The sequence below is a fragment of the Globicephala melas genome, chromosome 7, assembly GCF_963455315.2.
Source record: "Globicephala melas chromosome 7, mGloMel1.2, whole genome shotgun sequence".
Classification (NCBI taxonomy): domain Eukaryota; kingdom Metazoa; phylum Chordata; class Mammalia; order Artiodactyla; family Delphinidae; genus Globicephala; species Globicephala melas.
In genome coordinates this window covers 60,151,625-60,176,110 of record NC_083320.1, presented here as the reverse complement: position 1 = coordinate 60,176,110, position 24,486 = coordinate 60,151,625, and the positions used below count along the sequence as shown (strand labels likewise).

The 24,486-nt window shown below is 41.4% G+C and overlaps 1 protein-coding gene across 1 annotated transcript in view; it reads left to right on the top strand.

The window, feature by feature from the left end:
* ITGA6 (integrin subunit alpha 6) overlaps positions 1 to 24,486 on the top strand; it is a 328,970-nt gene that overhangs the window by 11,085 nt on the left and 293,399 nt on the right. The window contains exon 2 of the mRNA XM_060302245.1: positions 8,576 to 8,664. The gene's annotated coding sequence lies outside the window, so the exon portion shown is untranslated. The remainder of the gene's footprint in view (positions 1 to 8,575; positions 8,665 to 24,486) is intronic.

Here is a 24,486-nt window from a genome sequence, read left to right as displayed (position 1 = left end):
TGTTGGATATGTACCAAGGAATGGAATAGAGGGATCATAGGATATATGTATCTTATACTTTAGTAAATAATTCCAAACTACTTTTCAAAGTTGTTGTGGTGGGCTTTTGTGCAATATAGTTTTTTTAAAAATGTGGTCAGTGTAGAAAAATAAATAGTAAAATGAGTCATTCTTCAATATGCGTCTGTTAAATTTTGTCATTAAAAACGGTCTATGAAAAAAAAGAAAAACAAAAAAACCAGTCTATGAGATCCGTATAGGTGAGCTCAGGTTCAAGTAAAGTGGTCCACTTTCATGATCGTTCCTGTTCCAGGCACTTCTGGATACCTCTGATAACATGGTGGCCCTCCAAGGGAGACTAGTATACTTGTAGATTGGTAAGAAACTAGTAGCTACCCAGTGGGCGTCTTGGAGTAGGTAGGACAAGATAGATCTAAGGGTTCTTTTCACAGGTCCTGTGTTCCACCCAAAGCAAGAGTCCCCTTTGGGGGCAGCTTTTTTTAATAGCTGCTTTCTGCAGAGTTGTAATCCCTCCTGTGATATGCTTTTTGCTCTAAGTGTATTCTCTTACCATCTGATGTTCTGGTTACGAGGGGGGGCCTTGTTTAAGTTCCCTGCCGAAAATTATATGGCTTTTTGATTTGCAAATGGCTAAATCAAGAATGAGTTAGGGAAGTGGTTTATCACTTTTTTTTTAGCATGACAACCTATTAAATGTTTTTTTTTATTGTGGACTTTTCTAAGCATACACGAACGTATAAAGAATGGTATCTCATGTATCCACCTCCAAGCTTTGATAATTATCATTTTATGGCCAATCTTGCTTACATCTCTCTTACTCCCCTTCCTACTGGATTATTTGGAAGGAAGTCCAACATATTAAATGATTTTATCCATAAATACTTTAGCCTGTATCCCTAAAAGGTAAGGATTGTTTAAGAAAACACAGCCACAATACCATTATTACACTTAAATAAAAGTAACAATTCTTTAATATCATCAAATATCTTCTCAGGATCCAAATTTCCCCAGTTGTCTCATGAGTGCTTTGTTATGGTTGGTTGGTTAGAATCAGGGTCTTATGAGGTAGACACATTGCATTTGGTTTCTAGGTCTTCTGAGTCTCTTATGTCCTATTTTCTTTGCCCTCTTTCTTTTCTTGCCATTGAGTTGTTGATTAAACTGCATCGTTTGTGCAGTAGAGTTTTTCTATCTTAGATATTTATAATTTTAGTCCTGTGGAGTTGCAAATTTTATTTCTGTGGTGATAAAGGCCGTTTTAAACCATATACTAGTAGTTGTAATTTTAGTATCTTTTAAGAAAATGCATATTGATAAAAGGCTACTAAAAATTCAGTAACACTTTCAAATTAATTTTTTTGTGTGTGCATGGGCAAAAGAGTTGAGAAATTGTAAATCAGTGAGTTCTCAGACTTTGTGGTCAGGACTCCTTTACTATTGAGGAGGCATTATAAAAGTCTCTTGTTTGTTTATTGATATCTGTTGTATTAGAAATTAAAACTGAACAATTAAAATATTTATTTGTTAATTCATTTTTAAAAATAATAAATCTGTTAGATGTTAACAAATAATACATTTGTGAGAAAAATGACAGTGTTTTTTTTTTTTTTTTTGCGGTACGCGGGCCTCTCACTGTTGTGGCCTCTTTCGCTGCGGAGCACGGGCTCCGGACGCGCAGGCTCAGCGGCCATGGCCCATGGGCCCAGCCGCTCCGCAGCATGTGGGATCCTCGCGGACCGGGGCACAAACCCGCGTCGCCCTCATTGGCAGGCGGACTCTCAACTACTGCGCCACCAGCGAAGCCCGACAGTATTTTCTAAAACAAAAAAAAATTAGTAAGAAGAGTGATATTGTTTTACATCTTCATAAATCTCTTTAGTGTCTTGCTTGATAGAAGCCAGTTGGATTCTTATATCTACTTTGGCATTCAGTCTGTTACAATATTACACACGGAGTTGCCTCTGGAAATTTTGCTGTATATTTTTGAGAGATTGACAGTGAAAAGGGCAAATAAAGTGTTAGTTTTATTATGAAAACAGTTTTGACCTCATGGAGCCTCTGAAAGTGTCTAGGGACCCCCGGGGGTTCCTGGACCACACTCTGAGAATTGCTGTAGAATATTGATATGTGGAAGACATTATTATCATTAGTAGTATGTAGACAATGCTTAGGGAAGGTGTGTATTTGAGCATCCCTTGCAAATACTTCTCAACTCCCCCTGTCTCCCAGATCTCCACAATTTCTTTCTCCTTGCCCCAAGTTTGGGAGTGGCAATACAAAAATATTCTATAGATGTGGTAATGGCATTTTAATTATGTTCTATGTTCTTTTAACAAAGTGTTTACAATCTCTCCACACAGTACCCACCCCTCAATTCCATAGCAAGCTCCATAATTTTTTCCTGAGAGTGCAAATGAAGTAGTGGAGCAGAAATGTACAAATGTGGAAGAAGCTGGAAACGTGAGTTCTAGTCCCAGGCCTGTTTCCAGAGAGCTGGGTGACCTTGGGCAAGCCGTTAACCCTCACTGAGCCTCTGTTGCTTTAGCTATAAAATATAGGAGTTGGAGCACGTTATTTTAAGGTGTTTTCTGGGTCCCAAATCCAATAAATGCTACTATGTCTCATAAGTTAAGTCCATCCTGATGTTTCCTTTAGCTCAGGGATGTAACACTGGCCTAATACACAGAGGAACCCACAGCAACATGAGAAAAGGGGATTAGGACCCTATTTGGTGAGTCAGAGGGAGAGTGAGAATTGAATACGCTGAGACAGACTCAGAATGGAAGAGTAACAAGGTGTAGGAATTCCTTGTTAAGGAGTTTTGCAAGATTTCCCACACCAAGAGGTATCCTCAGAAAAAGAAACAAAGCCCAGCATTTTTTTTCTCCTAAGATCTTTGCAGCCTTCTAAACTTCATTCCCTAAGGAAAAGTGTCAGTAAACTGCAGCCTGGAAACTAAGAATGGTTTTTACACTTTCACATGGTTGAAAAAAAATCAAAAGATGAATACTATCTTGTGACAAGTGAAAATTATGTAAAATCCAAATTTCAGTGCCCATCAGTAAAGTTTCATTGGACACAGTCATGCTCATTCATTTATGTAGTCTATGGCTGCTTTGTGCTATAATGGCAGAGTTGGGATGATATGACAAATACAGTAGAGCTTGGAAATATTTATTATCTGGCCATTTCCAGATGTTTGCAGGCCCCTGCCCTAATGCAAACCTATAATTTGCATTTTATGGCTCTCTTTCAAAGTCTGACCACAGTCAACAAACACTTCTAAACACCCATTCACACGCCTTCTCTGACTTAATTTGGTTCAACTTTTGTATTCTCTTAGGTTTCTAATGACTTCCGCTTCAGATCTTTCTTTTATATAAAAACTCCACTCTGACACTTTTAATTAGGCATCTCAATCCCTGTTCCAGAATAGTTTGAGGGCTGAAGCAGGTGCTCTTCTGTGATCCACCCCCTTCAGGTCTAGCGGAAGCCCCCCATCCTGGCTTCCCCTACAGACTTCCTCACATTGAATACCACCTGCACCCTTTAACTTTCTCCTTCTAAGGCCTCCTTACCTATAGCAATTGTTGACAGTGGCAGGAGGAAGATGTGATTTTGTGTTTTTGTTTTTAACTAGGGCACAGTTTGCTCAGCTAAGTCACATTTGTAGTTTTGTCACTTCATGGTTTTTGGTGGTCTTTTCCTGCTTCTCAAGGACATAGGCTGAAGTCTGAATGAGCTGGGGAAAGTTAATTCAGCAGTTAAAATGAAAAACAAAACAAAATGACCCCTCTTCCTCTCTACCTGGAAATCCTTGGAATTTTTAAGAGACACATAGCTACCTATTCTAAAATTATTCCCAGGATTTAATTTATAGAAGTTTGATTGAGTGACGGTTTGGAGATGTCAGTGCTGTTTTTTTTTTTTTAAATTTTTATTGACGGATAGTTGAATTACAATGTTGTGTTAATTACTGCTGTACAGCGAAGTGACTCAGTTATACATATAATATACATATATAAGTATATATATATACACATACACATTTGTTTTCATTTCTTTTCCGTTTGGTTTATCACAGGATACTGAAAATAGTTCCCTGTGCTATACAATAGGACCTTTTTGTTTATCCATTCGTCAGTGCTGTTGAATGAAGATTTTATACCACATCACACAGGGCCCCAGGGGAAAGGATGGTCAGGAGGCAGAAGGGGGGGCGGGCAGGAAACATTGGACCAGAGCCTTTACTGGGGAAAGGCAAGGTAGGGCAGAATGAACAGTTTAGAATTGGCTGGCTTGAATAACTGCATTGGGCCTTGGGACATAGGGGCTGTCTGTAGTTGCCCGGTACCTAGCTCTGGGTTTGATTTAGGGTGGGGGAAACATTGGCTCGGTTGTGTGAGAGTTAGATAAAAAGGTAGTTGGGAGTATAGACTGGGAGATTGATTGGTTTGCATATGAAAGGTGTGTTCTTTGGCAAGTTGTTATTACCTTTAGGAATTAGCAAACTCTGGGAGGGGCAGTCTCTCTCTGGGTCTGTAAGGGCCCTAGAGTATCAAGAATACAGAAAATAAGAAAATATAGTTAACATAATTGGCTCTGTGATGAATGGATGGCAAATAGACAAATACAGAATCTAAGAAAACACAGACCACTACAAAAGCAGCAAATTAATTGAATTTATGTGTTTATTGGAATGCTGATTTTTACCATTAAAAAATAGAAATCTTGAGTTTGAACTAGTTTAAAAATTAATAATAAAAGGTATAGAAACTCAATAAAAATTTAAAAGTATATATACTTTTATAAAAGTATATATATATACTTTTATATATATATATAAAAGTATAAAAGTATATATATATAAAAGTATATACCTGTATATATATATATTTCTGTTTCTGCCTCTGATCTCTGCTTGTTACACCTGTGTGTGTGTATGTGTATATATATATATATATATATATATAAAAGTATATACCTGTATAAAAGTATATAATGTGAAAAGTAAAAAGATTTTTCCACACCTATTCCTAATCACATTTCTCAATTAACTGCTAATTAACATTTTTTCTAAGATGCTTTTCTTTGCAGATGTATCCATCTCACTTAGGGTAAAAGCAGTGTTCTCACAATGTCTACAAGGCCCTGTTACCCCTGCTTGCTCTGTCCCTTCTCCCCCACTGGCTGTAACCCTCCAGGCAGGCTCCTGCCTCAGAGCCTTTGCTTTTCCTATTTCCCTGGCTCTTCCTAAGGACAGCAGCCTGACTTCCTCCCTCACTTCCCTCCATTCTTTACTCAAATATACCTCCTAGAGGTCTAGACTAGATAGTGGTGTCAAAAATCACAACCACCCCACACTTCTGTCCCCCTTCTCAGATTTCTTTTTATCCTTAGCACTTTGTACATGGTACATATGCCTTTTGTTTATTTCTCTTGTTTATTATGCATCTTCCCCACTGGAATGTAAGTTCTGTATGGGCAGAGATTTTTGTGTGGTGCCTGATACACAGAAGATGCTCAATAAATAATTCCTGAATGAATGGATGAATATCAAGCACAATTATATAATATATATTTATTTGTATAATTTTTTTTTTTACATTATATATATGATCTCCAGCTTGTTTTTTTTTCGCCCAGCAAGGAATCTCAGACATTTTTCTATGTTAGTACATCTGGATGCAGTTCATTCTTTAAAGTAGCTGCTTAGTATTCCAGAGTACAGATAAACCCTAATCTATTTAACCAGTCATTTACTGATGGTTGTTAGGATGTTGAGAATTTCACCATTTCCTGCAATAACAACAAGTCAAGGAAAAGAATGCAGATCATTCAGGTTCAGGGTATGGGACTTGTTCTAGAACTGAGGAGGAGACTATTGGTCATTTTCTGACTTTCTTGTGCTATAATTTTTATTTTTCTTTAATCCTTGCTACTCAGTTGGGAAAAAGGTTGCTCCATTGAGGTATGGGCAGAGATGGACATTGAAACCATCACAGGTACTTAACAATAATTCTATGTTAATAGTTACTAGAGCCAAGGGCAGACCTATGTGCAGGCAGGCTATAGGCATATGGTGGGAGGCCTGTAGGCTGCGGAGGTCTGTGGTGGGGAAATGGAGGGGAGGATCCCTTCATTTCCTTTGACCTAAGTCACCCCATTTATCCATACCTGCATCTTGTCTTATATACCCCTTGCTGACTTTTCCATTCATCTACCATGTCCCTTCAAAACTAATACCTGACACTCCATGTGCTGGCCAATTTCTCTTCTCTGCAGTCATATCTTTCTTCTGTTTTCTATTGATTTAAACCACATTTCTCAGTCGCTTCCTCTGTAGAGCATAGTCACGTACTCTCTTTCCCCATTGAAATCTGCCCAGTCTCTGACATCTTCCATACAAATGTTCAAGCCTCATCTCTCAGTGATGCTTAATGATATGGCCTTCATCTTGCCTTTCATTTCCTCCCTGGCCCTGGACCAGACCATCTGTTCCTTCCTAGCATCTCTGTTGCTTTAATCTGTTTCTGCCTCTGATCTCTGCTTGTTACACCTGCAAGCCCAGCCCATGTAATATGCTCTTCCTCCCTAACCTTCAGAAACCTCATCTGCTTCCCTGACTGATTCCAGCCTTACCAGCCTTCCCTGAGCGATTCTGCAGGCTACTTGAGCTGTGTTCTCCTGGGGACTGACTGTTTATTCTCCATGTTATATCCCTTTTAGCTCTTTTGAATGTTCCCAGTTTGGCTTAATTAGGGTGCTGTGGGATCATACTTGGCCTTCCATTGTGGAGGAGACTAGGCAGGGGCACAGGAATGATAGGAAGGGCTTGTAAGATGGGCTGCCAAGCCTGGTGTCAGTGAGTTCCTGGTACCCCCCCCCCCCAGCTCCTCTAAGGTGTCACTGGGGGAGAGGTCACTATTTTCAGGAGGGAGGGGCAGTTGGGTTTTAGAAAATACTGCTGGGTTATAGAAGAGATTTACTTTTACTGTAAGTTAGTGGTTCTTAGTGGGTTTTTTTCCCCCAGTAGTGGGCCTCTTGATGATAGCCATGAACCCTCTTTCCAGAAAAAGGCACATACACACAAATTTTTGAAGGAGCTTCCAAGATGTACCGGGAGCCCCTGAAGGCCACTAAAGATTCCATGGTCCCAGGTTAGAACCCACTTCCCTAGATCATGTTTCATACTTGTTCTTAGCTGTTGTATTCCCCCTACCCCCTTGACCTGTCCATTGGTTGTGGCTGGAAAGCATTGTCTTAACAAGATAATGAAATAGACACAAAATGACTCTGATGGCATCTTTTTTTTTTTTTTTTTGCAGTACGTGGGCCTCTCACTGCTGTGGCCTCTCCCGTTGCGGAGCACAGGCTCCGAACGCGCAGGCTCAGCGGCCATGGCTCACGGGCCCAGCTGCTCTGCAGCATGTGGGATCTTCCCGGACCGGGGCACGAACCCGTGTCCCCTGCATCGGCAGGCGGACTCTCAACCACTGCGCCACCAGGGAAGCCCCCTGATGGCATCTTTTGCTTTTTTTTCCCCCTTATTTTTAAAGCAAGTTTTGCTTCTCTTTGGAAATGTTCTATATTGGGATTTAAAGAATTAGATAGCGTTCTTTCCCTGCACTGTGCACAAATTTAGGATTACAACGTTCTGTCTTGTATCTTAGTGATTTGTATTGCAGTATAGGTTGGTGGGAATTCCCCTCTAAGCTGCACTGGGGATTCTTCAACACTGGTTCTTTGCTTCCTTTCTCACACAACTCTTTTTAGGACTGGTGGACTGACTAGTAACAAAGGGAATAATAGAGCAGTGGGATAGCCTAGGTGTTAAGAGCATGGTTCCGCATAGGCAGGCTGATTTGAGTTAGGTAACTCAAGGATCTTAAACTGGTGACTCAAAGGCCAGAGAAACCAGTGGGTCATTTTTTGTTTTGCCTGCTTAGCATTCGCTAAAGCAAAGTTATCTTGATCTCAGTAAAAGGCATTATCTTGATCTCAATAAAAAGAATGTGTGATTATTTGTCTTATACTGACCCTGTTAAAGTGTTATGTCAGTTGTTTGACTTGAGGCAATTGAGTTTAGGATTTAGTTTCCCCATCTGTAAAATGGGCATAGTACCTATCTCAAAGCACTAAATGACTTATGAATGTAAGAACTAAATGAGTTAGCCTGTAAATTCTGAACAAATTGTACATCTGGTTATTAATAATAATCCACAGTGATGAATGCCTTAAGAAGTGCTAGAAGTGTGGGGATGGGGGAATAGGGGCAGATGGAGCTGAGAGATGTTGAGTCAGTTTGAGAATAAAACTAGGCGTGTTTGCTGGGAAAGTCACATAAAGTGGGAGAGCACAGTTTGGTCCAGAAAGTTGCAGAACAGCAGCCTGGAGTTGCTGACACACAGCTCAGAGAAGTCAATGCCCAGGGTTCCGCTAGAATGGCAGTGTGTGGGTTCCACTGCTGTTTCTTGCAGGGGAAGTGAAGGCCTCTGCCCAGGCCTATTTCCTGTCAACTCTCTCACCCTCAGGCCTTCTTTTCGTCCCACAGCTGCCTTCTTCCGCTGCCCACAGATTTCACAGCCGTTTCCAGACACAGGAATGCTTTTGATGCAGCAACATCCTCCACAGCCCTGGAAGGTAGGCCTGAGGTGCCATGGCCGCATCCTGGGTGTCTGAAGCTCATTTTAGTCAGCAGCTGGGAAGCTCCCTAGGACTTCCAGGAGCTGACCGCCGTGGCCTGGTTAAGCACTGACCTCTCACTGACTTGGGCTCTGTTGTTGTCTGTACGAAGGGAAAGGGTGTGTCAGGAGAGCACTTGATGGGGCAAGGTGGGCAGACTCTGCCTCCTGACTTTGGGTGGCAGGCTGTGGGTCTCAGCTGCATTATTAAGGAGCGCCGACTGCCATCATATCTGGAGAGCCTGAGGGTGGGACTGAGGTTGGATTGGGGACAGGGAGTGAAACTTTCTGTGTTGGCATGAGCTCAGAGGTTAGGATTGCAGATCCTGGGTTCAAATCTCAGCTTTGCTATTTACAAGCTATGTGACCTTGGGAAAGTCACCTAATCCCCTGGAGCCTCAGTTTTGTCACCTGTAAAAGGGGAATAATAATAGTACCTACTTCAGAGGATTGCTATAAAGACTGAATGTGTGTGTGTGTGTGTGTGTGCGCGCGCGCGCACGTGCACGCGTGTGTGCATGTGCTAGCTTACAAGCGTTAGCTACAATGATTTATTATTAGTGTAATACCAGGGCTTGGATTTCTGGGCTGGGCATTAAGGGTGGGCACTGTTCGGGGCTGGGGACTGGAATGAAGCTAAACATGAATGAATGAATGAATGAAACATAGCATTGGGGATAAACATTAGAAAAGTTGGGGTTAGGGTTGACTCTGGAATATAGCTTGGGCCAGCACATTTGCTGCATACTTTCATCAAGGGGTGAGAGACAGAAGCCGGGGATGGGGACAAAGGCTGCCTTCCCTACCCCCAATGCATGAGATCAGTATGGACACACATATATACTCTTGCCTCTCCTACTAGACCAGGGAGGCTGTAGCCCTGCAAGAGGCTAAGAAGGGGGAAGGAAGGTTCTAAGTTATTTGCACATAGCTCGAGAATGATGGTGGCAGTAGAGCCAGTGCCAAAGGCTGGCTGAAGGGGAGATATAACTGCTGTTATCGTCCATCTCCCAGGTCTCTTCCCCATAATGACTCTCCTGCTGCCATAGTTGGGAAAACCCAAGAGAAGTCTTGGAAGTAGTTTTGAGTGTCATCGGTGGAGATGACACCAAGCTTCCCCTATGGCTGCTCTGACAGCAGCAAAGCTTGGACAGTGGGCTGGGGAGGATGGGATTCCCTGGAGAAGACCTCCTTGTCTAGGTGGTGCATCAGGTCCATACACTTAGGTCCTGGTGCCATTGCACCTGACAGTGTATTGCCCTGTATTTGTGACCGTGGCCTTCATCACCTGGAGGCAGCTAGTGGCAGAGCTTGGTTCTGAAAAGGAGGAGATGTGTGCAGGAGATGGAGAAGGTCTGAGACCAGAGAAGGGCAGTCTCTCCATGAGCTCCAAAATGGTTTCCAGTTTCAGCCTGCTTTGAATTAAGTAGAGGAGACAGAAAAAGAATTTGCTCAAGCGTGGATGGGTAGTTGGACCAACGAAAAGAGCCAGAGTCCACCAGAGTCATTGTTTGGGGCAGGAGCAGAAGTAATTCGTTTTATATTGTTTCAATATGCTGTTCAATTTTGTGCTGATTAGGACAAACACACAGTTAATATCCGCTAATTCATATGGTGCTGCCGGGACTCATCATGGAAATGCGCGTGTTTATGCCAAGGGTGCCAATTCTTGATGTTCTCAGAGCTGCAGGAACTGCCTTAGCCACGAGTGCTGTGGATGTGCTGAGCCCTTGAGGCATCAGCGTTGCTCCACCACCCTCCACAGCCCCTGAATCCCTGAGGTGGCATAGCTTGGACATGCTACATGTGCTCTGTGTGTGTGTGTGTGTGTGTGTGTGTGTGTGTGTGTTTAACAGAGGCAAAGGGATGCTCTCACATTGTGGTTTAGGGGCAGAAAGGAGACTTCTTTGAGAGCTAACCACCCTGGTGTTATTAAGACTTAGATTGTTATATTAGGATTATTTTAAGTTGTCTGTAATAAGAGTAAAGTGAAAGGAAGTGAGCACATGGGAGGTTGCTGGGCTCCAGTTGTGAAAATCAGAATGAGGAAACAACAGAGGCCTTCTCATTAGAACCATGAATGGATGATAGAACACTCACCATTACCATTATTATTTGATGTCTTTCCCAGTTTGTCACTAGTGCAATTAAAGATGAAACAGAAACAAGATTTAGATTGTTGGAAAGGAAAAGACAAAATTTTATTGTTTGCAGATGATATGATTTTATACCTAGCCTACTAAGAGAATCAAGCAAAATGAACCCCCAGCTATTGGATTTAATAAGAGAGTTTAGTGCGCTGGCTGCAAGCAGGCTAGACATACTCAAATCGAAAGTTGTCCCACATGCCAGCATTGCTGGGCTATAAAATATAATAAGAGAAAGAGAGATTGCATTTTTAAAAACAAATAAAACTCACAAAATACCCAGGAATAAGCTTAGTGAGAAATGTGTTCTGGGATCTATATAAAGAAAACTTAAAAATCTCCTGAAAATAAAGATGTGAATAAATAGAGAACCATATCACATTTTTTCCTTATTACAAATGTTATATTTATATCTTCTTTATTGCATTTCACTATATGCTACGGGTTGGGGATTCAGTGGTGAAAAACCTTTATGGAATTTACATTTGAAAGGAAGAGATGTTGATAAAAGAATAAACAAAACAAATTATTTACATGAATACAGCTCACAATAAGGATCGAGAGACATGGCCTTTCTCTTTGACTTCTGTGAGAGAGCTCCCTGACAGGCCCCTATTAGCTCTCTGAAGTACCCAAACATTTTTCTTTTTTTAACTACAAATACACTGACTATAGCAAATTTGTTGAATAAGCAACAGATGACAAATCTAATTTAACTAAGAAAATATGCAGACGGGTCACTATAAACCACCTCAGCTCTCAGTTGTGGCCAGAGCTCACTGAGTACTGGGTTCTTTCCTTTAAAAGGAAAAGGACCTTTTCTTTTACTTTGTTTAAATGCATTCTTGTGGAAATTCCTTGACTGTGCAGTGGTTAGGACTCTGCGATTTCACTACTGAGAGGGTGCTGGTTCAATCCCTTGTCAGGGAACTAAGTTCCTGCAAGCAGTGCGGAGTGGCAAAAAACCAAACCAAAACAAAACAAAACTTGCCTATGTCACGTGAAAGACAGGAGGGCTTGATTTAGCCTGTGTCCCTTAGAGGTAGGGCAGGCCCACTTCTGGCTTTCACAGTATCCAATCTGAACTCTATTAGCGAATCATAAGGAGGTAGTGGCTTCTTCACCCTGGAGACTATCACAGTTTTGTGGACCGCTGCTTGGCTTGAATGGTTAACCAGGGAAGGATGCTGTTTAAATAGTTTCGCATCATTATTTATTATGAAAATGAACAGGATAGAAAATACCATTGAAGCATAGGGTGGTGAACTGAATGTGGAGAAAGAACCAGTTTCCAGTATGATATTTTCTAAAATTTTTTCTTCTCCATTTATTACCGATCTCTTATACTTTTCATCTTCTTCATCTGCCCTGGTCACACCCTGGATGAAAGTTTACTGATTTCCTTTGCAATTTCTGCCCATATCTTCCATCATCTTCTATCCTTTGGCCCTGTCAGAATTTTCCAAGGGGGCCTATAGCTAACAGATAGTGTTCAACTTTAGAGAATAAAGAAAGCCGCTAACCATATTCCACACAGGGTGTCCTCCTTTGATGCTCTCTTTATATAGCATGCTAAGTACATATGGAATTAATTTCTTTCTGAGGCTTACAAGTTGCCAACTGACACATTTGTTTCCAGAAGGAAGGTAGGTATAGGCCAGGTGCTTAGGTAGGTTAATTTTTGTTTGTTTTTAAAATTTTTATTGGAGTATGGTTGATTTACAATGTTGTGTTAGTTTCAGGTGTACAGCCAAGTGGATCAGTTATACATATACATATATCCACTCTTTTTTAGGTTCTTTTCCCATATAGGCCATTACAGAGTATTGAGTAGAGTTCCCTGTGCCATACAGTAGGTCCTTATTCGTTATCTATTTTATATATAGAAGTGTGTATGTGTCAATCCCAATCTCCCAATTTATCCCTCACCCCCTTTACCCCCTGGTAACCATAAGTTTGTTTTCTACATCTGTAACTCTATTTCATTTTGTAGCTAATTTCATTTGTACCCATTTTTTAGATTCCACATATAAGTGATATCTCATGATATTTGTCTTTGTCTGACTTACTTCACTCAGTATGACAGTCTCTAGGCCCATCCCTGTTGCTGCAAATGGCATCATTTTGTTCTTTACTTATAGCTGAATAATATTCCATTGTATATATGTACCACATTTTCTTTATCCATTCCTTTGTTGATGGGCATTTAGGTTGCGTCGATGTCCTGGCTATTGTAAATAGTGCTGCAATGAAAATGTTTCCGTTTGGAGAAGAGCTGAGGGTGCTACTTCACCATGGCAGCAGCCTAGAATTTGAGGACTGTTCTCAAGGAGGAGACTTAGCCCTAGCTTTGCCTTCTGGGCCAAGGAAGCAGGGACTTGAATGATAAACTGTGAGAGCTTGAAGAGGATTTTAAAAACATTCATTCCAATCACTCTTTTAAACTAATGAAGAAACAGAAGGCCTGAGAGGTGAAATGACTTTCCCAAGGAGATTCCCAATTTTTAGCCCAGTAGTGTTCCTAACATACCTTGGCATCTGTTATAAACTTTGGAAGCCACTGTTGGAATCTACTAGTGATCTGAGCAGAGGGCTGTGGGTGTGGCCCCCTCTTGCTACAGGGCAATGAGGAGGTCATATGGTATCTTTTCTTCCAGAGACTGGGAGAATGATTCATCTTTAAGTCACAAAGAGACAGTAACAGATTCCTAAAGCTGCACACATCCATGAGAAAATGACAAACACGTGAGGTGCTGAAGGAGAAAAATGCTCTTAGTGATACAGCTGTGAAGAGGGAAAGCCTGTACCCTTTTGGGCAGTGGAAACCATACTTTTCTTGGAACAGGTGTGAGTTCAGCTTCAAGTGCTTCAGGAGGGTCAGATTAGAAGGCATTTGAAACAAAAGGTAATTTACAAGGACATGGGGAATGCTTTACTGTTCAGGATCATGAAGAAACTAAAGAAACACACAATTGAGATCATGTTCAAGTCTCCACCCCCTACATTTTAGTTGAAAATTTTCAAATCTACAGGAAAGTTGAAAGGATAATAAAATTAACATCTATACATCCTTTGCTTAGATTGACCAATGGTTAACATTTGAAAGTTGCAGATATTGTGACCCTTGACTTTAGCAAGCATCTCTTGAGAATAACGACCCTTCCCCTATGTAACCATAATACCATGATCATACCTGAGAAAATTAGCAATAATTCTGATGTATAATTTGTATTCAGTTTCTCCCCAAATGTCTTTTTTTATTATTTATTATTTAAAAAAATTTTTGGCCGCGCTGCACAGCTTGTGGGATCTTAGTTCCCTGACCAGCGTTCGAACCCATGCCCCCCACAGAGGAAGCGCGGAGTCCTAAACACTGGACCACCAGGGAATTCCCCCAGATGTCTTTTTATGATTATTTTTTCAGTCTGGGATCCAATCAAGATTCATGAATTATGTTTAGTTGTTATGTCTTCGGTCTCATTTAATATAGAATAACTGCCCCCTCCCTTTTTGATGACACTGGTTTTTTGAAGAGACCAAGCCAGTTAGTTCCCTTGTAGAATGTATCACATTCGGCATTGGTCTGATTGTTTTTTTCTTGATTACTTTTAGGGAAACATTTTTGGAAAAAATGTTACATAGGTAAGATTGTGTGTCTCTTTTTGCATCACACCAGAAAGCATATAATATGCTGCTAAGTGTGGTCATTCAGTTAGTGATCCACCAGTTAGTGAGGTGTCCCCCATATTCCTACATTTCTCCTTTATAATTAGTAAATCCTCTGTGCAGTGATACTTTGACTCGATGTGAATATACTGTTTCCCCTACATTTTTTGCATCCATTGCCTAAATTAATAATTACATCACAGGCTGCAAAATGGTCATTTTCTAATCCTATCCTTCCTTCTATATTTTTTAGTTGACATTCTTCTATGAAGAAAATCTCTTTCTCCTTCTCTCTTTTGAGTATCACCATGGAGCATGGATTATTACTATTTTTTTTACAAACAATCCATTATTATCATTACTCTATTTCCATTTGCTGCTCAAGTTGTCCCAAATTTGGGTAGCAGGAACCCTTTCAAGCTGCATCCTATAACCTCCTGTGACCTTTTGACATGTCCTGGTTAGTCTTTGAATACTTTCTTGCTTTCTGGCGCAACAAAATATCCCGGGTTCACTTGTATTTTCCCTCTCCTAGACTTGGAATCAGTATTTTATCAAAGGTTTCTTATGGAGAATGATTTAAGCCATGGCCCAAGAACCAAGCTCATTGGTACTGTGGCACATTCACGTTAAAATGAAATCAACTTACGACAAATTTTAGTTATGTATTTTCTGTTATATATAAATAGTTAAATTTCCTGATCTCAAAATTAGGTAAGTCAGGAGTGAATAACTAGTATCAGTAATAAGAATTCTTGAAGAAGTCCTAAGCATTAAAAAAAACCCGAGTACTGTATATTTGAGGGAAACTGTATTAGTTTCCTGTGGGTGGCTTAAAATAACATAAATGTATAGCCTCACAGTTCTGGAGGCTAGAAGTCTGAAATCAAGGTGTTGGCAGGGCCCTCTGAAACCTGCAGTGGAGAGCCCTTGCTTGCCTCTTCTAGCTTCTGGGTGTTTACTGGCAATCTTTGCTGTTCCTTGGCTTCTGAATGCATCACTGCCATTTCTGCCTCCATTGTCACATGGCCATCTTTTTCCTGCATGTCTCTGCCTTTGTGACTCTTCTTTCTTATAAGGACATCAGTCATATTGGATTAAAGACCCACTCTCCTCTAGTATGACCTCACCTTAAAACTTGATGACACCTGCAAAGACCCTGTTTCCAAATTAGGTTACTTTCACAGGTACCAGAGGTTAGAACTTCAACATATCCTTTTGGGGGGATCCAATCCTACCTATAATATACACCATAATCCAGGAGTTAAGTGTTCAATGAAGTGTTTAGCTAGAGTAAGGAAACATCAGTTTATAGAAAAGCACTTCCTTGCTTTCTGGTGCAACAAGATATCCCAGGTTCACCTGTATTTTCCCTATCCTAGACTTGGAATCAGTATTTTATCAAAGGATTCTTATGGAGAATGACATTTTAGCCATCACTCCTGTAAGTTCTGACAACAGCTCTCTAAATTGAATGAAAAAAATACATAAGAAATATTTATAGTATTGTAATCAGCTTTATCTTATATTATTGGTTAGTAAAAGAGATAGGAGAAAAAGAGGGGTGGAAGACAATGAGAGACATACTGAGAGGACAGAGGGAGCACTTTAGACAACAGGCGATAAGAGAATGAGAGGCCATGAGAGAGGGATAAGTAGAGGGGGTTAAATAGGGAGAAAGCAGGAGAAAGAGATCTTTTGCCCATTCGGCTGGATTCACACTGTGTGACTTCACGGTCCATCCTGACTTTTAAGCTAATGCCACATTTTTGACTTGTGCTTCTTTATTAATGAGGCTGAATGTTAGTCTCTTTTACTCCTTGGCATGGATAGGGTGGGGACTGTGTGAAGTGTGTACCCTTTTGGCTTGAGGTGCGTCTTCCCTGAGAGGTAGGGGCCATGAGTAACAGCAGGACCAGAGTTTGGGGGCCAGAGCTGTGCCTGGGTGAGGCCAGTGTCTAGGTTACCAAATCCAAGTGGTCAGCCGTAAACTGGACGTGAGTGTGACCTGAGGAGCTAGTTCAAAGTCTGTTCACAGAATTTGATAGGAATTATGGCAGGAACCAGAGCTTGTAGCTAGGAATGGGTACTTAGCCAATACATAAGAGTGTGGCAAAGGGTAGGCAGGGGTGCCAGTCCCCATGTGCCAGAGCAGATACAAGGAAGGTTCAACTTTGTGTGTCTTCCTTTGGGACCTCTCATCTGCCAGCCCCTTTAGCATCTGTCTGATAGAAGTTGGGGGAGTGGCACCTCGAGGACGTGCTAGTGTGAAGGCCTCAGCATTTGCAGGATACAGGCCTCCCTTGTCTCTTTCAGCAGAACCAGGTCCTGAACCCAAGGGCCTGACCTGACCTTAGTGACCACTCGCCTCCTGTACTGCAGCGTCCAGACTTCTCCAAGAAGCTTGATAAACAATTACATGTTCCTGGTAGTGTTAGGGGCACTGGAGATCTATGGGGGACAAGGCAGACCTATGGGGTCTGCTCTCCTGGGGCTGACATTCTAGTGCACATAACTCCTAAGCCTGAAGCTGAGCCCTACTCTACTATATGGGGGTAAAGTTACCACAAGGGCTCATTCAGTTGTGTTGTGCTTTGCTTTTCTTGTTTAGTGCAGTATTCTTTTAGGTGAAAGTTTCTAATAGTAAATGATTAAAATCATAACTACAGACTAGTCCCAGACAATCCTTTGCTTTTGTGACCTTTTACCACAGACAAAATGAGAATAGAGTTATGAAAATGAATCATATATTTTAAATATTATTCCATAACAAAAATGTTTTCTTGGCATCACTTATTACACATTAATACCAGGTTTGTTCATATGCTATACAAGTTTTTTAAAAAATTGAGGTAAAATCCACATAGCAAAAGTAACCATTTAAAATTAACCATTTAAAAGTGAACAATTCAGTGGCACTTAGTATATTCAAAAGGTTGTACAACCACCAACTCTATCTAGTTCCAAAACATTATCATCACTCTGAAAGGAAACTCTATACACATCGAGTTGTCTCTCCCCGTTTTCCCTCCCCCAGCAGCCACCAATCTGCATTCTGTCTCTGTGGATTTACCTGTTCTGGATATTTCATATAAAAGGAATCATACAATATGTGACTTTTTTTTTTATGTCACCAAGTCCCCTTCTGATGAACATTGGAGTCTTGTGCTATTATAACTTGTTATGGGTGGAATTGTGTTCCCCCTCAAATATATATATTGAATCCCTAACCCCCAGTACAATTGTATTTGGATATAGGTATTTAAAGAGGTAATTAAGGTTAAATGAAGTCATGTGAGTGGGGCCCTAATCCTGTAAGACTGGTATCCTTATAAGAATAAGAAAGCATACCAGGGATGCATGTGCACAGAGAAAAGGCCATGTGAAGACACTGTGAGAAGGTGGCCATCAGCAAGCCAAGGACAGAGGCCTCAGGAGAAACCAAACCCGATGACACCTTGATCTTGGACTTCTAACCTCTAGAACTGTGAGAAAATAGATTTCGGTTTTTTAAACCAGGCAGTCTGTGGTATTTTGTTGTGACAGCCCGAACAGACTAATATATAAATTGAGACAGACATTTACAATAACTTCAGCTAGTACAAGGCAATGATCTAAAACAGCATATCTGTGATCTAAAATCAGCATAAATATCTCTTGATTTTAGGGGCTAAAAAGGGCCCTTTCTTTTTCTTTTTTTTAAAAAATTGAGGTATAATTGACATATAGCATTATATTAGTTTCAGGTGTACAACATAATGATTCAATATTTGTATACATATACTGCAAGTTGATCACCACAGTAAGTCTAGTTAACATCTGTCCCCATACATAGTTACAAATCTTTTTTCTTGTGATGAGAACTTTTATGATCTACTTACTCTCTTAACAACTTTCCAATATGCAAAACAGTATTAACTATAGTTGCCATGCTGTACATTACATCCCCAGGTCTTATTTATTTTCTAGCTGGAAGTTTGTCTCTTTGACCTATTTTGGATCTATTCTGGATAGTTCAGATAAATGGAATCATACAACATGTGACCTTTTGTGTCTGGCTTCTTTCATTTAGCATAATGTTTTTGACATTCATCTACTTTGTAGCATATATCAGTGCTTTGTTCCTTTTTGTGGCTCCATAATCCATTGTGTGTATACACTACAACTTGTTTATCCATTCATGTGTTGATGGACATTTGAGTTGCTTCCACCTTTTGGTTATTGTGAATAATGCTGCTATGAACATGTGTGTCACATGTGTACATATGTACATGTATTTGAGCACCTGCTTTCAATTCTTTTGGATATGCTGTTCTGCCTTAAATCATTAAGAGTACCCAGGACTCTGCCTAACCTAGGTCCTCGGTGCCATCAGCATTTGGGTCTGTCATCCATCGCTGATTGGGTAACTCTCTTAACTCTAAATTGCCCTTTTCCTGGGCAAGCTTCTGGTCTCCAGTCCACTCTCATCTGGGAGATGGGGTGGGCTGGGGGAGTCTGTACAGCACTTTTACATCTACATACATAGTTCCTGAGAAGATTAATTTGATTGTTTAGTCAATCAACAAATTTCTTTTGAGCATCTATTCTGTGAAAGGCACTGTGCCAGAACACTTAGAGGATAGGAAGAGATCTAAATTATGATCCTTGTTCACCAGTGCTGTGCTTACTAGCCAGTGACAGATGATCTTTCATGCAAAGAACTCTAAAACCAGGCACTTGACAAGTGTCCTGTGCCAAATACAGGACAGAGGGAGAGAGCCCTTCTTGCTGGGGTGACCAGGGAGGCTTTGTCTAGGAGGCATCACTTGAAATGAATGTAGGCTGTTAATAGGTGAGGCATTGGGGAAGGTATTTTTCACGGCAAAAGCGTGGCAGTAGGAAATTCAGTGCATAGATCAGTTTGGCTAGAGCAAGGATTAATATAGGGCAAGAAGACTGATGGAGGATTTGGTTGCAAACGATTGAGTGTTTGCACTTTATCCTGAACCGAAATAGAATCTGGTAGGAAGCAGTCTAATAATTGGGGATAAATCTTTATTTTATTTCATTTTTATGGCTGTAAGATTGTGATGATCTTTAGCATTGATGCATGGTCATAGTTTAGAATAGTTACTCTTGCCAAATCCTTGAGAGCCTTCAGCTGTTCAGTCACTTATTTTTGGCTTCTCTGATACTTACTGATACTCTTTCTGAGAATTTGCCTAGCAGGTAAATTATAAGCCTATACTGGAGTGTGTTCTGTGGAACATCACTTCTGTGAATAGGATTACATGGTCAAATACATTTGAGAATCACTGTATATAGTGTCTCTCTCTCTAAAAGTTTCACAGTGCCCATTAACAAATTAAAGGCTTTGCAAAATCCTGCAGCAAAAAAAATGGCTTAATTTGTTTAGTCCAGCATTTCCTAAATTTATCTCTGTAGTGGGTTGAATGGTGCCCCCCCCCAAAAGATACATCCACATCAAATCCCTGGAAACTGTGAATGTTACATTATTTAGAGAAAGAGTCTTTGCAATTGTAACTAAGTTAACGGTCTCCAGACAAGATCACCCTGAATTATATGACTGTACCCTAAATCCAATGATACGTCCATATAAGAGAAAAATAGAGGGCAATTTGAGACAGACAGAAGAGAAGACAGACGTGGAAGAAAGATGATGTGAAGACTGAGGCAGAGTTTGGAGTGAAGTGGCCATGAGCCAAGAAAGCCGAGGATTGCCGACAGCTACCAGAAAATGGAGGCGAGGAAGGATTTTCCCCCAGAACCTCTAGTGGCAGGGTAGCCCTGCTGACAGCTTGATCTCAGACTCTTGGCCTCCAGAACCGTGTGGGAATACATTTCTGTTGTTTCAAGCCACCCAGTTGGTGGTAATTTGTTATGGAAGCCCTTGGAATCTATAGGCACACCTCACTTTATTGTGCTTTGCAGATATTACCTTTTTTTTTTTTTTTTTTAAAACAGATGCAAGGTTTGTGGCAATCCTGGGCTGTCAGATGATGGTTAGCACTTTTTAGCAATAAAGTTTTTTTCTTTAAATTAATACATGTACATTTTAAAGACATAATGCTATCGCACACTTAATAGACTACAGTATAGTATAAATAAAACTTTTGTATGCAGTGGGAAACCAAAAGATTCACGTGACTCACTTTATTGCAATATTCGTTTTATTGCAGCGGTCTGGAACCGAACTTACAAGGTCTCTGAGGTATGCCTGTAATCCATTTGCCCATAAAACTCTTTTTTAAAGAAGCTTTTCATGGAACAACTACTGTGTATGCCCAAATATGAAGTAAGGTTTTCTTCTTCCAAATTATCCTTCATGGACATGTAAGATGGAGATGAATATATAAGATACATAAGATGGAGTTTCCTGATATTCAAGGGCTTTCAAGATCTCATATTTCAAGCCAGTTTCTCAATCACTTTCTTTTGAAAGTGATTAAATAACTAAATTTAAACAACTAAAGCACTGTATGAGGAAAACTTGATCCTGAGACAGCTTTACTCAATGTTAGTTTTAGTAGCTGGTAAAGGTTGTCTGATGGAATTAGTTAAAAAAAAAAAAGGGAGGGAGCAAATAAATGTAACAAAAAATTGGTAATTATTCTTGAGAGTATGAGGCAGATGCTATAGACCAGCTTGCTCATCGTCTTCTCAAACTTTCTTCTGATCTATCTTCCTATATTGAAAAAGCTGGAAAGCTAAAAAGAACGTTTTCTTAGACTCTGCAGTGAGCATTTTGGAGGTACTTCAGGTTCCAAAAGTCAGATTAACTTGCATGAAACTTGATTTCCGAGCAAGGCATTCACTTTGGTTTGTGGATGGTAGCAGAGGGGATATGCAACAGCAGACTCTCGGCTCAGCCGGCAGCTTTCTGATTATAGCATGAGTGGCACAATGTTGCATGCTGCAGCGGCAAACCCAGATTTGGCTTGTGGCTTTTTGTTTTCTGGCCAGTCCTCTGGTGTAGCTTTGGAATTATTCTTGGAAGCTCAGCCTAGAGTCTGTTTCTTGCCAAACCCTCCCCACCCCCCCCCCCCCCACTTCAGTGATTCTGGAAATTATGATACTGTTACAAATCTCCTCTTGTGTGAACTAGTCAGAACAGATTCTGTTCTCTGCAGCTAGACCCTTACTGATACAGGGTATGACCTCCCTATGCAAGTATTTGGTGTGTATGTAAAAAGCAATGATTAAAAAGCAATATAGTCAGTGAATATGTCAAAGAGATAAATCTAAACCTATAGCACAAATTTGAAAAAAAAAACACCCTGAATTTATATAACTATGGTTAGGATTAAAATGTCCAGTGACAGCACCATACACGGATTTAAAAAAATAATGTATGTAAATAAAAGTGACTGTGTTAGATGCTTTAAGAAGGGCCTCTTGGCATGACTGAGATACTGAAACAGGTGAGAGTTTAAATAAAATTGCTTCATAAAAAGCGAGAGGAAAAAAAGCAGTATTACAAAATCAACCTGCTATTTCACATGTGACTTAAACTTTAATGTGTAACTAAAGGGATGAATTCAATCCTATACACAGACATTTAACTCTCTTACCTATTGCTGAAACATTTATATTTTTAAGGTGGCCAAAAGGCCCCCCAAACCGTAACCTTGTTTTTTAAGAGGGTTTTCCCTCGCAAAATGTGAGATCCCTGTATATTCAGAGTTACCTGATATTCACGATTTATGGCATTAATATGGCCTGAAACTAATATGCACAGGGCGACCTTTGAGAAACGCTGGGCTACTGGACCAAGGCTGTTATGACATAGATTCTTTCTTCTGTTTTTTTTTTTTTCCTGTTCTTGATGTCTGCATCGTTTCTGTCTTTCCCCCACTCCTAACACAATGAATAAGACATGGTCTCGGCCTCAGGGAACTTGTAGGTCCAGTAACGAGGCTGATGTGAAGATCTGATTCACAGCGGAAGGACCTTCACACAGGCCATGACACTAAGTAAGGGGACACGTCTACTTAACCTAGAGGCCGATTTCAGGAAGGAGGTGGCATTTTGGTCGAGCCTGCTTATAGTCAGTTCTACTGTCCATAGATTCTACTAGACCACAAGAGTCATCCTTCAAATAGAAATTGATAGTTCCTTCCTTGGACTTCATAAATGACCAGTCGTCCAGAATTCTGAATAAAATACCGCAGGCATTTCAAACCAGAACTTATCTGGCAAGCCGATTTTTACCCACAGGGTGAGTGCGGTAAGAAAGACCTGTGGAATTTAGCAACAGTGTCTTGGCAAACAGACAGACTCCCTCCGTTTACAGAGGAAGGACACTGCGTCCGCATCACCTTTCGTTGAGACTGTAACTGGCAGAAAGCAGTGACTCTCCGGGTCCTCGCCCCGCCGGCCGCCGGGGCGGCCGTCGGGCGCAGTTTCTCCGGCGGCCCGCTGGGTCGCACTGTGGCCCTACGGATGCGCGCCCGGGCCGGGCAGGGGCGCTCGGGAGCGGCCGGCTTCAGCCCCCGCGCGCAGGTGGCAGCGCTGAATCTGGGCGCAGCTGCTGCCGGGCCGCCGGCGGTGCCCGACGGAGCGGTGCCCGACGGAGCGGTGCCCGACGCAGAGCTTTCCAAATCCCGAAAAGTTGCCCTTGACAGTATATCCCAGGGCTGGACCTCGCCGGCCCGAGGGGCTGCCCTGCGCCACCCTCTGGAAGGGTGCGAGTTTCGGCCGTCCTGGCTGTCTCCCTTGTCCCGGATATTTGGCGCCTCGATTTGCTGTCGCCTCCTCGGATGGCACGAAAGAGTGGTCTCAGAGAAGAGAAGGCCTGGGGGCTTCAGCCGCGGTTAGGGCAACGGGTGGTCCTCCGGCGCGGCCACACTCGTTCCAACTCGATGTATGCTGGGGGAAAGTGCTACTCCAGTTTCTTTGTTACATTGCTTTAGTTTTTAAAAAAAATATCTGCACGTTTTTAATTTTATTTTAAAAATTGTCTGCATTTGACTTTTCATGAGTGCTCATTTCTGGGGTTGGATGTGGAATCTCCTTCCTCCTGACTCAAAGCACCATGGAGTCCCCCACTCTGCTTAAATATTAATTTAATATTTATTCAAAATAATTAGCTAGTTTTTAAAATGGAAAAATAATAAATACATATGGTAGAAACTTCAAGCAGTACAGAAGCCTCTCCCCCCTTTTATTTGGCCCCAATCTCCCTTCTCAGAGGCAGCCACTGCTAATACTTTCTTTTGATTTATTCCAGAACACAAGTATATGGATATCTCCTTTGAAACGTCCTCTGTACACAAGAACTGTGCGCCCCTTCTCTTCTCCCTTTATAATACATCCTGGAGATGCCCTAACATCAGCACAGGTGGATCCCGGGCATTCATTTAGAATGGCTGCCTGGGGTTCTGGTATGCAGCACACCATAATTATTCAATCAGCCTTCCACTAAAGGATATCGAGGTTGTTTCCGGTCTTTTGCTGTTGCAAACAATTCAGTGAACATCTGTGTGTACGTGTTTGGAGTACATGTGCAACTGTGTCTATAGGATAAATTCCTAGAAGTGGAGTTGTCTTCATGAAGAATATTTACATTTTTAATTTTATAGATCTTGCCAGTTAAGGGTAGCACCAAGTCATACTCTCCTCAGTGACTACTCCCCATCCCCCACTTTGTTAACAATAAGTTTACTGAGCTTTTAAAATACTATTTGCCAAGTGAAGGATTGAAAATTAGCATGTCATTGGGGCTGGGACGCAGTGGTTGAGAATCTGCCTGCCAAGGCAGGGGACACGGGTTTGAGCCCTGGTCCGGGAAGATCCCACATGCCGCGGAGCAACGAAGCCCGTGCGCCACAATTAACTGAGCCTGCACTCTAGAGCTCGTAGGCCACAACTTATGAGCCTGCGTGCTGCAACTACTGAAGCCCGCGCCCCTAGAGCCCGTGCTCCGCAACAAGAGAAGCCACCGCAATGAGAAGCCCGCGCACCAC